This window comes from Drosophila gunungcola (assembly GCF_025200985.1).
Source record: "Drosophila gunungcola strain Sukarami chromosome 3L unlocalized genomic scaffold, Dgunungcola_SK_2 000003F, whole genome shotgun sequence".
Classification (NCBI taxonomy): Eukaryota; Metazoa; Arthropoda; class Insecta; order Diptera; family Drosophilidae; genus Drosophila; species Drosophila gunungcola.
Genome location: NW_026453179.1, coordinates 4,776,840 through 4,791,467, shown reverse-complemented (window position 1 = coordinate 4,791,467; position 14,628 = coordinate 4,776,840).

Sequence of the window (14,628 nt, the reverse complement as noted above, 5' to 3'; positions counted from 1 at the left end):
ACAGAACTCGTAGCAATAGGCCACCAGAAAGGTAATCGAGTATGAAAATTGGTATTGAAGCTGGTACCCTCTGCCCACACACTTCCTTTTAAAGGAACAACTAAACAAAGGAAGCCCCAAGAACAGCGCTGCCTTCGGGAAATGAAAACGAGCCGCCGCCAAAAGACAATTGAAGGCATTTGCCCGGGCTCACGGTGCGTATGCGTGTTATTGCAGCTGTATTGCTTTCTCCAAGTCCATTGCCTTGGCAAAACTAAACAGTGCCCGCGGCGCATATTTGAAGCTGCCATTGTCAATCGCAGACAGCGGCAAAGTTCATTTAATTTTATCATCGATTTACGAAATTCGATAAAAATCTTCGTCCTGCCACTCGAGGGCCAAGGTGCAGATTGAAAATTTATTACATTTTTATTGCTTTAATGTGCGCGATAATCGAAAATTTATTTAACAGGAAGAGGCCGGCGACTGCAGGGCATACTCTATGGAGGGGGCGTGGCCGTGTTTGATTTGTGGCCACAACCGCAATGGAACTACCAGAGCTTTAAACTGGGGGTATAAAGATATAGATAGAAGTATCTACAAGCAGCTTTGCATGCATAATTAACAGGCCAAACGAAGGCAGAAAAAGGTAAGCCAAAAGGAAAATCCCAGGGAATGGAGTGGCCAAAGTTTGACCCACAATGGTTATTGAGCTGCTCTACCTTTTGCTTTTTGGGGCTGGCCAACTTAATTGTAATTTCGAAGCAATTTCCTGGACTAGTGTTTGTAATTAGTTCTGCCGAGTTATTTGCTTTGACCGACGATACGAAATGGCTCTCACAGCCAATATTCCTCGATTTTCCCGTCCTGGCATCGGAAAAGATAGGGGAAAAGTTTGCTATTCAAACATTTGTGTTAAACTGCAGGTAACCAACTGCAAATAAGTTGCCAACAAACGACAGCCAGCGTTTTCAGTGGATGAGATTGTGTGTGTATTTTTGAGAGAGTTAACATTGTAAGCCGCTTATGCTGAGCCAAAAATTTTTGTTTGTTTTCCGAATTTAAGCCGCAAAATGGCGCATGTGTGTAAGCATTATAAAAATATACAGCCATTCAGCTGAACAGCGCTTGAACTATGCTGATCCTTTGCACACAGGAAGGGCTCATCGAGCGTTGCGCATACGCCGCGTGGACGAGGTCGAACGCCGTTGAGGGCGCTCGTTAGGGAAAAATATGCAATTATTACGAGATGTTTATGGAATTCATTAAATAAATATTATAATTTCAGGCATTCACTTGGAATTACAGCGAATTGCAGTTCGCATATTAAATATGCTTCATAGCATTTGAATTATTAATTACTATTCAAATAAAGCAGCAAAAATTAAATTGAGAGGGTTTTAATTTAAATAAATATAAATACAAATATGCACAAATGGGCTTCATAATACAGCGGCAACAGATGGACTTCAACGATTTTTAATTTTAAAAGGGAGATGTTCCCGATCATGATTTCTGTTCGGTCTCAAGGTCAAAAAAATGTGAGTGTTAGTATTCAACAAAAATAAACCTCTAAGTAAATAAATATATACAAATTGTTAGTAGTGATTTCAAGTATTTGAAAGCTTATATTGATTTTCAGTTCTTTGTTTGAAGTATTAAAGCTTAAGTTATTTCTTAATGAATAGGTAAATGTATATAAATATAATAATGGTAATAAAGCAATGAGTATTACGCTTATCATTACAACAATTATAGATTAAATTAAATTCTGTAAGAAATTCAATGTCGTAACATATGGGATTAATTACAATTTATATTTACTTTGTTCCTACAATGAGCTTGTGTTTTTCTGCGCCCTTTTTTTTGCGCAATTTCAGTGACAACAGCTGCCGGTTTGGGCAAATAAAAATAAAACATTTAAATGCATGACATCGAATGGAAATTGACACATTCAATTTGGCATCAATTTAGCCGGCCAGCTGCAACAAATTGCCAAGAGATTTACAAAGCCATCAGCTGCCAAGTGCCCTATCGTTTCCCGTATTCCGTGTCCTTATCCATCCCGGATGCCCTATGCCATCTTCCCGGCTGAACTTTGCTTTTGCTGCAATTTAAGTTTAGACTGGCTCGTCTTGATTTCATTTTGAAGTTATTCCCCCCTGCAACTCTCAAATGCAAAAACTTTTCTAGTGCAGCAGTCCTGCCAGTTGGCAAAAGTCAATCGGCAAATGCATTTCTGATATCAAACATGCCCTGTTTCAGCCCTATCTGCATATACCATTCTTATGCCGATTCCGAAAACTAAAAAGTTGCAATTAAAAGTTCTTGCGAGCCGTTTTACAAGCGCATTAATTCTGTGCAACGCATAACTAATGGTTTAATTTGTCCTGCCCACTGCCCCACTGAAACGAAGGGCTGGCCCGGCCTGTTTTGCCATCATTAGCAACTTAAAAATGATTATTTGCAATGCAAATTCAGTTGGGGAAAAACGGAGTCCAGAGAATATGAAATGTGTGCCATCTGCATGAGAAATGCAGCAATTACACAAGACTCAGAGACAGAGGAAAACACTGTAAGACTTTGAAATTTAAGCTTAAGCTGAGAGACAAACATTTTTAAAGGAATTTCAAAAAATATTCCTAGATTTCATTTTTCCTTCTACACCTTTGAGGTGCCAAATATTCACACTCACAACAACCGCTCCCCAGATGATCTCAAGGATAACTTTTTCTATAAGCGTAATAATGACCTCGGCATAATAGACAGCAACTAGACGCAATCCCCACAAAAATTGAAATACAGCTCCCAATGCACACATTATTCCCAGGGCCAGCTGTGAGGAAAATCTGAAAAGGTAGAGCGGTGGGGGAGGAGGAAGAGGAGGGCGAGGGACTGTAGTATCCCAGAGGTAGGTGTTCACTAGATATGTTAGTTTTCTAGCGTATAGACGGATCGGTGTTCGTGCACTTCTTGCATGGCTCGGTGCAAAGCTCGTCGGATATGGCGTGGGTCTTCCTCCTCGTCTATACATCACACCCGTTCTACTACGAAAAGTTTTAAGTGCACTATCTGTACTTTAATGATTGGTCAAAATATTGTAGATATCGGACGACACAGACGGACCCTAAAGAATATATATTGGGAGAAGAATACCAGCAATGTGGGCGGCTTAGGTGTAGTTTGCCCCCATTCTCTACCCTCCCGACCTTAGTAACAGTAGAAATTGCTTGCTGTTACCCCTTGGCAAACGCTTTATTGTAGATTAAATGATGTTCGAGAAGGTTGACAACAGCATCGCTGTACTAGCAGCTGACCGTATTTATACAAATTATTCGCTCATATTAAACGGTAACAAAATTCAAGATAATTTACATAAATTCTTCATATTCATTCTTTGTTCCTTTGTTTCTTTTCAGTTTCTGAACTTACATTCTAATAATTCATGTTTTTTCTTTTTCAATTTAACTTCTTAAATATATTTTGTTTAGACATTCTCTAATAATTAATGATTTTACTTGATAAATTTAATGAAGCTCTTGGTTATGCCCTTTCTTTACACATCCCGGTTAAATCAAATTACTCTTAGATACATATATATGTATAGCTACTGTTGTCGTTAATAAAAAAAAACTTACGCACATATTTTCCGCTGCCGATTCGCTGGGCCCATCGAAGATGCAGGTGCTGTTTAGGACTTCTCAAAGAGCGTGGTTATTTTAATTTAAACGGGATTATTAGTAGTGGCATCTGGCATTCACTTAATTTATATGCTAAATAAAAAGAAACAGCTAATAAGAAAAATGTCTAATTCTCAATGACAAAAAAAATAAAAGTTCAAGCTAAATCAAAACAATAAGACTTCTCTTATGGGCGATCGGTATCGCCGACGTCTGTCCGTGTAGGCGCTGTTTTGCAAGTATGCGTGCTTGCATCGGTTGTTCTCCGTAGAAGTGGTATTCCCTCTTCTCAAGTTCGCTGCGCCGGTCTCCTTTGGGCCTGTTTATTTTCCGCCCAGAAACGGTATGATCCGCAGGTACTTCTGAAAGGCTGTTGTGCGAGTCTGCTGCCTTCTAGGTTAGGGCTCCACGTGTCGGTATGGGTTTCTCCAAGTTCCGGCCAGGTATCACTCGTGCTCCGCTCGTAGTCCCGTATGCGGCATTTACGAAGATCCGGTTGCAAGCGCTCAAACCTGCAGCAGCCTTAGCTGGGCTCTGCTGGTATGGGGGTTATGTTGTCACGTGTTGGTATATGTGGGCTGCAGCAACGCACAGTTTTCCCAGTTTCGCAGCAAAATATCGGCCGGCCAGGCACGGTGATGTACAAATATGTATTTTGTTCTAAAGATGTAAGCGCAACAGCGCCCGCGACGAGCGCGTGTGCTTTCTGGCCGGCCTCCGATGAACGTGCTCTACATACATGGACACATTGTGAGGTTCACTCGTATATTTCAATTAGCACAAATAATTACCCTCGTTTGAACGAATTTATTGTTTTAACAATAGGCTCTTTTCTTCTTGTAACAGCGCGTGGTCTATGTCCTCTCTGGCTTTCGGGGTACAGTTTATGCACGCGTCGAAATTGCAAGTTGAAATTATTACTGCTGATCAAATACTTGTGGATGCTTATCGTTCCCAAAATCAAGTGAGCGAGCATCTCTTCGCGTTGGTTCAGGCAGCGCGAATTGGAAATTTCTAGATCACAATAAACGGGACTTTTCCCAAACTCGCTCTTTTTTTTTTTTTTTCCTTCTTTGCCTTTCGCACGCCGATAGAGAGCGAGAGAGAGAGATCTAAGTAGGTGTGTGTGTGCGTGTGCAATGCGACTCAGCAGGCATAACCGATTTGAAGTTTGGAAGTCTTCTCTACATCCCTGCCTGAGCCTATCCGAATTGACATGCGGGATGCGTTTTGCTTATTGCTATTACCCCGAACCCTACACCGCAGTTAATTCTGCTAGAGTCCTGTCTCGAAGAAGTATTAACTGAAAAAGGTCGGGCATTCTTCTTTTAGGTCCTTATATCTTTTAAGTGGTATACCCCCAGAGGTTTGTCATCTTCGGATGCTAATTCGTAGTATATATGACTAATTTTCTTCCACACTTTAGCCTTAATGAAAACTGGGGCTAGTTTATTGCTAAACTTCTTCGCTGCGTTGCTCTGTGCAAAGCTACGAGCGTATACAGTATCGCCTACTTTAAAACGAACTGAACGGCTACGCAAGTCATACATTTTAGCGTTAGCGGCGTGAGCTTCCCTTACTTTTTCCTGTGCTTGCCTCCGAGTCAATTGCATCAGATCAGACGTTTTTAAAGCTGTATCGTCTCTAATCAAATTCAATTTCCTTAGAAGTTCGTAGTCCTTGCCGTTCATCACCATATTCTGTCCGAAACACAAAAAGTACGGCGAAAATCCTGTGCTACGATGTGTGCTTGCCCTCAAGGACGCGCTAATCTCATCTATGTTTCTGTCCCAATTGGTATGATCTGTTCCGATGTAAGCCCTGATAGCCGCCAAGACCGATCGGTTCACTCGCTCGCTCGCGTTAGCTTGTGGGGAGTGTATGGCCGTACAAACCGGTACAACACCGAATCGGGTTAAGAAAGCTTTATAGTGGCCAGACTTAAACTGTGATCCGTTGTCCGTCAATATGGATTCAGGAACTCCGAAAGTGAAAAATACGTATTTTTCCAGGAAATCACATATTTTATCAGAGGTGAATTTTCGTAGTGGGTGTAAGAAATGAAATTTCGTGCAATGGTCGACTATTATTAATAGGCCGATATTACCGCTCTTAGACCTAGGGTATGGGCCTAACAGGTCCATATACAGTTTTTGGAACGGTCGTTCTGAAGTAGTTGGATTGCCCATTGGAGGTCTAAGAATTTGATTGGGACTCTTGGTGGACTTGCAAATGGAGCAGTTAGCTACATAGTCTCGAATCTGAGTCACCATTCCGGGCCAAAATAGATAGCGTTTCAACTTTTCAATCATTTTGGTCATCCCTATATGAGCGGAATCAGGAGCATCGTGAGCGCGATACATAACATGTTCTCTTAATAATGCTGGAACCCAGAGTTTCCAGGATTCTGCGTCTTTAAGTGCATCCCCCTTAGATGGCTCAGTTCGCTTGTACACAAACTTATCTACTACTTTTAGGTCGGGTAACCTAGCTTGATTTTCCTTTATGCGGTTGACTAGCTCAAGATAGTCCTCCGACTCGAATTCCTTAGATAACAAATCAATTACTGGTCCCGAGTCAGTGACTTCGCAAACGTTAGCTTCTTCGCATCTCGACAATGCGTCAGCCACTACGTTCTGTGTCCCACTTCGGTGCTTAATCGTAAACGAAAATCTCTGTAATTGAATTGACCACCTTGCTAGGCGTCCTGACAGGTCTTTCTGCTTTATAAGCCACTGCAAGGAAGCATGATCTGTCACTACGCAAAACTCTTGCCCTTCTATATAGGCCCTAAACTTATTTATACCCTTGATAACGGCTAGCAACTCAAGTTCAGTAACGGAGTAATTTCGCTGTGCTTTTGACAGTTTTTCTGACATATATGCAACTGGAAATTCAACTCCGTCTTCATATTCTTGGGCCAATACACACCCAAGACCATAAAGACTTGCATCACAAAGCAAAACAAACTTTCTATTAAAATCTGGGGTTCTCAACACTGGGGATGACGTTAACTTCGACTTAAGTAAACTAAACGCCTCTTCTGCCTCGCGATTCCAGCTAAACTCTTTGTTTTTCTTAAGTAACTCAGTCAAAGGAACGGTGATAGAAGCGTAATTATCTACAAAACGCCTGTACCAGCCGGCAAGCCCAAGAAATCTACGGAGCTGCTTGACTGTGGTCGGAATTGGAAACTCGTTAATGGCACTAACTTTACTTGGATCGACTTTAAGCTGTCCGTGCCCTATGATGAACCCTAAGTACTTGATCTCGGTCATACAAAAATTTGATTTTGCTATGTTAATCGTTAAATTAGCCTTTCGCAAATACCTAGCGACCTCTTCTAGCAACTTCATGTGTGACTCAAAATCATCAGACAAAATTAACAAATCATCTAAGTATACAACACCCGAGTGCGCAGACTAGCTGGTATTACTAAGTCCATTAACCTGCAGAGTGTTTGCGCGGCGTTACAAAGCCCAAAGGGCATTACTTTGTACTGATACAAAGGCCTATTGGGTATCGTAAACGCTGTGCACTGCCTTGACTTTTCCTCGAGCGGAATCTGCCAAAACGCGTGCTTCATGTCAAGTCCGGTGATGTAACGCGCTGGTGGCAGTCTGCTTAGGATTCCGTCTACGTGAGGAAGAGGATAGGCATCCTTTACAGTCAGCTTATTCACTTCTCTCGAATCTAAACATAACCGAACCTTTTCTCCTCGTTTAACTAGTACACAGTTGCTGCTCCAAGGGCTTCGGGATTCCTCTATCACGTCTAATGCTAACATGTTTTCTATTTCTGCAAACATAATTTTCTCCTTTGCAGGTGAGATCGGCCAGTGACGCTGCTTTACCGGCTTCGCCCCGCCAACATCGATGGAATGCTCTAGCATCTGCGTCCGCCCTAATCCCTCCGACTCGTAAGAAGGGAGTTGACGTATTACTTCTTCTAACCTTGTTCGTTGTTCTATTGAAAGGGAATGTACTTTCGGGATATCAACCACATCGTCTTCTCGCCCTACATCGAGTTCGCTAACCGACCCAATTTCTTCCGTTATTTTGTTCAGCAATCCGAAATCGCGCCAGAAATCAATACCAAGATAAATATCTTGCTTGAGCTCTGGTATGACGAAGAACTCAACTGCATTAGTGCGATTACGATATGTGATATCCAAAATGAGTCTGCCCACGACTGAACACGATGCATCATTAGCTGTCTTAATTTGACCTGAACATTTACGCATCCTCGGATGCTGAGATAAATCTTTCGCAGCGTTGCCCCCGATACAACTAATCGTCGCACCTGAATCCAGCAAAGCTACGTAACGCTTATCTGATATATCTATTTCGGTATATAAACGGTTATCGGAGTTAAGGAAAACTGCTGCAACCAACCTTTTCCGACTTTGTCGCACCGTTTTCCAAAATTGTCGTACTCGTGAAGTTGAACGTCCGGGTTTCTGAGAAACGCTACAGCTGCTAATGTCTCCAAAAATTCTCTGTCTAGCTGCTGTATATTGTGCTTCTCTAACGTGGTAAGGTCTGAGATGATTAGGTCGTGTGTTCAGATCCGAACTTTCAATTGGATCGGTCTGCGTACCACAGTCTGATTTTAATTTTTCGGATGCGTCGAGTGGTTTTTGGCCGACACATCCCGTTGGTGGTTTTCCGATGGGTTACATTTTTGACAATTTGGCTTCTTGGTGTTTTTGGCACCGCATCCAAAGCAAAATATACTGATTGACTCAAGACAGTCGTCGAAGCGATGCCCAATCTTGTCGCAGTTCCAGCATCTCATTTCTCTACGCTGCAAAGCTGAAACTTCATCTAGCACTGTGTCCTCAGAATCTGGATCCAGTTCAGAAACATTCGGACGCGCGGAAAAATTATTCCTTCCTGGCTGCTGTCTATTTTGTTTACAAAACTGCTCGTGCGTTCGGATCTCTTTTCTTAAGCTAGCTAAGGAGTCGATATTTAAGTGCATTAACTCGTACCTAAGAGAGGGTTTCGAGTGTCGAATAAGAAGTTGGACCAGAGACTGTTCCGAAATTGGGGTGCTCAAGCGCGCCACATGTTTTTCGATATAAATTTGATATTCCTCAAATGGTTCCCTATCTGTCTGACGCCTGTTGTTAATTGATTCCCATATATCTAAGTCTGTATCTATGTCCCTAAACTTTTCCCTAAATTCTTTGCAAAACTCATTCCAAGTTACCTTTTCACTGGCCTTGTGGTATTTCCAGTACCACTCGCTAGCCCTGCCTATAAAAAATAGGTGCAGATGGTCGCATAATAACTGATGATCACCATTTAAATTCTGTTGTGCCAAAGCATTAACTCTGTACAAAAAGTCTTCCGTTTGCAATCCATCTTTGGCCCCGTCAAATTTGATGTGCCAACTCTGAATAATACTAGGCACTTTCTCCGGCTGAACCGAATTGGGGAATCTGCCTGATATCCTACTAAGCTGCTGATTTACCGGACTGATGTTTGTGCTAACGTTAGGCGAATTCTGCTCCTCCGCTGGCTGTGATTGACCAGCTGTGATCCCTGAGTTCTCAGTATTATCGTTGACCCGTCTTCCGCTGGGGAACTGTCCATTGTAGCCTACTTGCATGTTCGCCAACTGTGTCTGAATAAAGACTGTCAGGTCGTGCATAAGTTTTTCCTGTTGGGTCTGCATTGCCGCTTGCATTGCCCTTCCTATCTCTTCCAAACTCTCTGATTTCGAAGAATCCAATATGGAATCGGTATTCGCGGTTCTGTCTAGTTGTTGTCCTGCATTAAGAGGTAGCTGCGATCTAGTAACAATGGTTCTGGGTTGCACAGTATTCCTGCCTCTTCGCGAGTTGACTCTACCTCGGCCTCGGCCTCGATTCACGATTTGGTTACTACTGCCTTCGCCAGGATCGATTTCAGACGGCGCACTTGCAGCGTGTGATCTTTGCTCTGCGTCTGTCAACTCAGCTAACAAATTATTATTTGATATCGATAACTGTTGCACAGTACATATGTTATTACACGTTGGGCAAGTATTTGTTACTTGCAAGTGATCCGTGATGCATTGACGGTGGAATTTATGATTACATGGAGAAACTGCTTTCAGGTCCTCCACATTCAATGGTCGAGCGCATAAAATGCAAACCGTTGTGTCATCATTTGACGCGGCTGCTAAGTTCTCCGTACTGTGATGAAGTGGCATTTTCCACAAAATGTTATATAGTTTTTATGTTTTTCAAAATTGGTCTCTGCTTTCCAACGAGCCGTTTATCAATTCTCTCGAACATGCTTGGTATTATCTCCTAAAAATACTCTATACTAATATTTGCTTGATGAATTTGACTTCCGGGATTCGTATTCGCTGCACTGGTCAAGTATCGAAGTTCCTCCGATGACTTGCTACTCCTAAGTACGCGTACTGTGCCCTGACGCCAGGTGAACTAAACAATATCAACGAAACTAGTTTTCTACGATTGGTTCGCCTTGGTCGATGATACCATAATGACTTGATTTTCAATCGCAGTTCCAAAGTACGAATTTCCGAATTCGCTTCCCTCTAATATCGAATCAAAACTTTAGTCTACCGGATTAATTTCTGACTTAATTATTAACCCTGTGAATAAGATCGTTCCGGTCGCCTCAATCCGTAAGGACTCGAATTGCAGTCGCTATTCCAGGCAACGACTTTATAAAACAGTTATGGCTAACCTCAAATACAAAATAGGTTTCTGCGGACTTAAATATTTAAAAGATTTTAAATTATTTAAACTTCAAAAGCTAATTGGATGAATAATTGAGCAATATTGATGGCTAGTACCTCCTGAAGATCCTGCACATAACTTGCGATTTCGGCTCCTAGGACTTGTATACTACCTGAGTGTTTAATTTCTCTTTAATTTCTCAAAGCGGTTATCGGTGTCTAGCCCCACGTTGGGCGCCATTTTCTGTAGTATCCCAGAGGTAGGTGTTCACTAGATATGTTAGTTTTCTAGCGTATAGACGGATCGGTGTTCGTGCACTTCTTGCATGGCTCGGTGCAAAGCTCGTCGGATATGGCGTGGGTCTTCCTCCTCGTCTATACATCACACCCGTTCTACTACGAAAAGTTTTAAGTGCACTATCTGTACTTTAATGATTGGTCAAAATATTGTAGATATCGGACGACACAGACGGACCCTAAAGAATATATATTGGGAGAAGAATACCAGCAATGTGGGCGGCTTAGGTGTAGTTTGCCCCCATTCTCTACCCTCCCGACCTTAGTAACAGTAGAAATTGCTTGCTGTTACCCCTTGGCAAACGCTTTATTGTAGATTAAATGATGTTCGAGAAGGTTGACAACAGCATCGCTGTACTAGCAGCTGACCGTATTTATACAAATTATTCGCTCATATTAAACGGTAACAAAATTCAAGATAATTTACATAAATTCTTCATATTCATTCTTTGTTCCTTTGTTTCTTTTCAGTTTCTGAACTTACATTCTAATAATTCATGTTTTTTCTTTTTCAATTTAACTTCTTAAATATATTTTGTTTAGACATTCTCTAATAATTAATGATTTTACTTGATAAATTTAATGAAGCTCTTGGTTATGCCCTTTCTTTACACATCCCGGTTAAATCAAATTACTCTTAGATACATATATATGTATAGCTACTGTTGTCGTTAATAAAAAAAAACTTACGCACATATTTTCCGCTGCCGATTCGCTGGGCCCATCGAAGATGCAGGTGCTGTTTAGGACTTCTCAAAGAGCGTGGTTATTTTAATTTAAACGGGATTATTAGTAGTGGCATCTGGCATTCACTTAATTTATATGCTAAATAAAAAGAAACAGCTAATAAGAAAAATGTCTAATTCTCAATGACAAAAAAAATAAAAGTTCAAGCTAAATCAAAACAATAAGACTTCTCTTATGGGCGATCGGTATCGCCGACGTCTGTCCGTGTAGGCGCTGTTTTGCAAGTATGCGTGCTTGCATCGGTTGTTCTCCGTAGAAGTGGTATTCCCTCTTCTCAAGTTCGCTGCGCCGGTCTCCTTTGGGCCTGTTTATTTTCCGCCCAGAAACGGTATGATCCGCAGGTACTTCTGAAAGGCTGTTGTGCGAGTCTGCTGCCTTCTAGGTTAGGGCTCCACGTGTCGGTATGGGTTTCTCCAAGTTCCGGCCAGGTATCACTCGTGCTCCGCTCGTAGTCCCGTATGCGGCATTTACGAAGATCCGGTTGCAAGCGCTCAAACCTGCAGCAGCCTTAGCTGGGCTCTGCTGGTATGGGGGTTATGTTGTCACGTGTTGGTATATGTGGGCTGCAGCAACGCACAGTTTTCCCAGTTTCGCAGCAAAATATCGGCCGGCCAGGCACGGTGATGTACAAATATGTATTTTGTTCTAAAGATGTAAGCGCAACAGCGCCCGCGACGAGCGCGTGTGCTTTCTGGCCGGCCTCCGATGAACGTGCTCTACATACATGGACACATTGTGAGGTTCACTCGTATATTTCAATTAGCACAAATAATTACCCTCGTTTGAACGAATTTATTGTTTTAACAATAGGCTCTTTTCTTCTTGTAACAGCGCGTGGTCTATGTCCTCTCTGGCTTTCGGGGTACAGTTTATGCACGCGTCGAAATTGCAAGTTGAAATTATTACTGCTGATCAAATACTTGTGGATGCTTATCGTTCCCAAAATCAAGTGAGCGAGCATCTCTTCGCGTTGGTTCAGGCAGCGCGAATTGGAAATTTCTAGATCACAATAAACGGGACTTTTCCCAAACTCGCTCTTTTTTTTTTTTTTTTCCTTCTTTGCCTTTCGCACGCCGATAGAGAGCGAGAGAGAGAGATCTAAGTAGGTGTGTGTGTGCGTGTGCAATGCGACTCAGCAGGCATAACCGATTTGAAGTTTGGAAGTCTTCTCTACATCCCTGCCTGAGCCTATCCGAATTGACATGCGGGATGCGTTTTGCTTATTGCTATTACCCCGAACCCTACAGGACTGGGAAATAAGGGCCAGAACGCTGTAGCATTTTTCACTGCCTACATAGCGGCGAGGCGGCCATAATGTCATTTAATTAAACGCCAGAGAGCAGTTGCCCGGGCCTCCTGGCTGTTGTTTGCTGCTCTGTTACTTGTGTTCCATTTTTGTTTTTTTTTGTTTTGTGTTTTTTTTTTTGGTTACTTGTGCGGGGTCAGCGGCAGCTAAACGGTTAACCAAAGTTAGCGGGAAGCCGGCTCCACATAATTTGGCCAGCTGAAAGACAGGAGGCGGAGGCGAACGCTGAGGCCAAGGACCAGCAATTTATGTTCATTTGCATAGATATTAAAAATTGTTAGGAAGTCATTAGTAGGCATCAGTCAAATGACGCAGCCTGCATATAAATTAAGCATAATTTTATTAGGCGAACACCCCGGGAAGGTCACCCACTTGACAAATGTCCGCGGGGGGCTGGCACTGGAGATGGCTGGCCCCGAAAAACGTGTGCTTGTTGTCGTATTAATTATTAGTTTTAATTGCGTTTTGTTTGCGTATCTCTTCGGGGTCTTTCGTGTTTTTTTTGTTAACCAAACCAGCCATTCATCCCTCAACGAAGTAATGGGCAAATCTCGTTAATCCCTGAACGAACCCACACATTTATACATGCCCTGTTTGACTTTGGCATTTTACGCAAGGACGACGTCGGGCCGGCTCGAGTAACCCCAAAAATTGTGTGCAATTAAATACTTTAAACCATAATGTATTTTTCACAAGTTGAGCAATGTTGACCATTTGGTTGCGGATGTGGTTGATGCCCCTATTCTGGCCCCACCGCACCGCACCGCACCGCACCGCACCGCAACCCTGCTGTTCAGTGTAAATTACATGCACAAGAGGCCAACAAAGAAAACTCATTTGTATTCCGAGACCCGAGGACTCCCTTCCCCTTTCTCCTTTCTCCTTTCCCCTTCCCCCACCCACCGACCACTTAACCTCCCCATACTGACCACCGCCCGCAAGTCAAAAGCTCAACCACAAGCAATTTTATTATTTTTGCCTTGGCTTCTGTTTTTTATTTTTCGTGTTTTAAACACATCCAGAGAGATAACTAATTCGAGTTGCGTTTGCTGTTTGCTTATCAAAATTTTAATTGCCTTTTTTTCGCTTTTTGCCCGCCTTTGAGACTTGCCGCCGCGGCTTATCTATTCATTATGTGTTGTGTGGATTTGTCTGCCCATCTGTTCGATCTGGGCTTCCTTTTGGCCGAATCCGCCAGGGAGCCTTGGCGCCATCACAGCCAGCAGCCGGCTAGCTCACGTTCAAACTGCCTTTCCCACCGTTGCCACTCCCTCGCCCACTCCCACTTCCGCTTCCGCTCCGATATTAAATGGTGCGCGTAATTAGATTTTAAATTTATTGTTCTGTGTGCTGGTATTTATTTTGTCTGCCTTGGTGTGCATAACAATGCAATGGCTGCAATAAATAAATAAACAAAACGTGAATGTGAATTCAATGGCGCGGTATCGGCGTCTATGTTTGTGCAGGGATAGCTGGGCCTCCGGGGAACTGCCTGATGGGATCTACACAGAATAAAAATGCACCACCGAATCCCAGCAAAGTGTTGTCAAAATTAAATTAAAAGATAGTTTACCGAAATACAAAAAACAAATCTTATACAAACGAACAGCCTTCTAAGCATAACATAAAATTAGAAACTATTATATCTGGGCCAAATACATGCATATCTAAATTAAGTTCGATTATTAATAAAAATGTCATAAATATTTGTAATTATCCATAATGGGTACCTAATGGGTGCTTAAACATTGTTTTGTTAACACAAATGATTTATTTATTTTATACTTCAAACTATTGCCAAAAAGTAAGAAAGCCCTGTGACACAAAATTGCAATTGTTTTGCCCAGTGCATAATGGCAGCTGTGGCGCCCGGCCAAAATGGTTCCTTCAACAGTAAATTGAATTTGGAAATCGATTACC